Here is a 2060-nt window from a genome sequence, read left to right on the forward strand (position 1 = left end):
AGATGCTGATTTCATTTTCCAGCAGGATTTGGCACCTGCCCACACTGCCAAAAGCACCAAAAGTTGGTTAAACGACCATGGTGTTGGTGTGCTTGACTGGACGGCAAACTCACCAGACCTGAACCCCATAGAGAATCTATGGGGTATTGTCAAGAGGAAAATGAGAAACAAAATAATGCAGATGAGCTGAAGGCTACTGTCAAAGAAACCTGGGCTTCCATACCACCTCAGCAGTGCCACAGACTGATCACCTCCATGCCACGCCGAATTGAGAATTGAGGCAGTAATTAAAGCAAAAGGAGCCCCTACCAAGTATTGAGTACATATACAGTAAATGAACATACTTTCCAGAAGGCCAGCAATTCACTAAAAATGTTTTTATAGGTCTTATGAGGTATTCTAATTTATTGAGATAGTGAATTGGTGGGATTTGTTAAATGTGGGCCAAAATCATCACAATTAAAAGACCCAACAGCTTAAACTACTTCAGTCTATGTGTACTGAATTTATATAATACACGAGTTTCACTATTTGAGTTGAATTACTGAAATAAATGGACTTTTCCATGATATTCTAATTTATTGAGAAGCACCCGTATATCTATCTATACACCCCCCCATGCAAAGTATGGTTAATCCTACTGTTGTGCATGTTGCCAAAATACAGCAAGTGAACATTAGTAATAAAGTACTGGTACAGTCTCAAAACAGTTCTACTTTGACAAAATGATACAGGAATATTTCAGCATGTCTGTAGGTTTTGATCACACCACAAGCCAACAATGGGTGAGAAACCCTGTAATGGTAATTAAAAGCACTACAAAAGCTAGTGAATCCACCTCATCCGTGTGAGATTACGGTCACCTTTCACTGCACGCTACCTTTATTCATGAAGAACAGACATCCTTCAACAACAACACAATAAACCACCCCACACACTGCATCCTAAGAATGCCCAACCAGAGCATCTCTGAAGATGGAGAATGTTTTGTACAAATCTATGTATGAAATTACACCATTGTTTCCATTATTCTGGTGAACTTATCCATCCACTTACCACAACCACAGAGAAGGGGTGTAGCGTCAATCTGTTCCTGAAGAGGGAAAATGTAAAGCATGCATTTTCATTTGTTGGTGATCATCTGGAGCATCTTGTTTGTGTAGACAGGATCCTCTGGCCACTGCCACCTTGAATTTAGAACGGGAGGTATTACAGGAGTAGAATAAGACAAGTATGTCAACTATAAATGTGAAAAAAAAATTTACAATGAAAATGTAAAGTCTTCATTTGAAGAGCACATCTGTTTATGTTTAGTATTTTCTACACAATATCTAACCGTTACATGTAATGAGCAGTGAATTAACTTCACATGTGTGGTCTCCCTCAGTTTACCAAAAAAAATTTTTTTTCTTTTACAAAACTCCATTACTTGCAACTTTATACAAGTTGTCCTCTACTTAGTCTTCATTTCTGGATACTCAGACCTTTAGTAATCTAGATTTAGACATGAAATTCTTGCCATTGTTAACAGTTCTTTAACGTGAAGTTACCTACTGATAGTTTGATGTTATTAAATCCTGGCATTGCTTCCACTGTCAATAAAACCTGCTCATATTTTGAATATGATTTTAATTCAAACAAAACAGGCTTTTCGGCCGTTCACTAATGAAGACTGACAGCTGATGGTTTGTCTGGACTTGACTCCATGTCTTACTCTGGTGTGGGCACATTCATGTAAAATGACACATTATAGTGTTTTAGCAGTGAAAACAGTCTCCATCACTGCAGCTGTATTTTTATTTTCCAAGGCTGCAGTGTGCTCCGTGATGACGTCACGATACCAGAGTCTAAAGCCTGGTGAACGGACACGTTCATGGCCGGGTACGTTGGCGCGCGCCTGTAATCCAAATTACTAGGAGGCTGAGTCTCCTCCTTGTGTGGGGTGTGTGATGCATCACGAGCTGAGGGACCTTTGCCTCCCACCCTACGGGTCAGAGACGTTGGGTCCTCGGCGCTCCCACCTCCTCTCCTCCTGCGGGGTGTGCGAGGCATCCCAAGCT

This window comes from Monopterus albus, unplaced genomic scaffold (genome assembly GCF_001952655.1).
Source record: "Monopterus albus unplaced genomic scaffold, M_albus_1.0 scaffold9.1, whole genome shotgun sequence".
In the NCBI taxonomy this organism is placed as follows: Eukaryota; Metazoa; Chordata; class Actinopteri; order Synbranchiformes; family Synbranchidae; genus Monopterus; species Monopterus albus.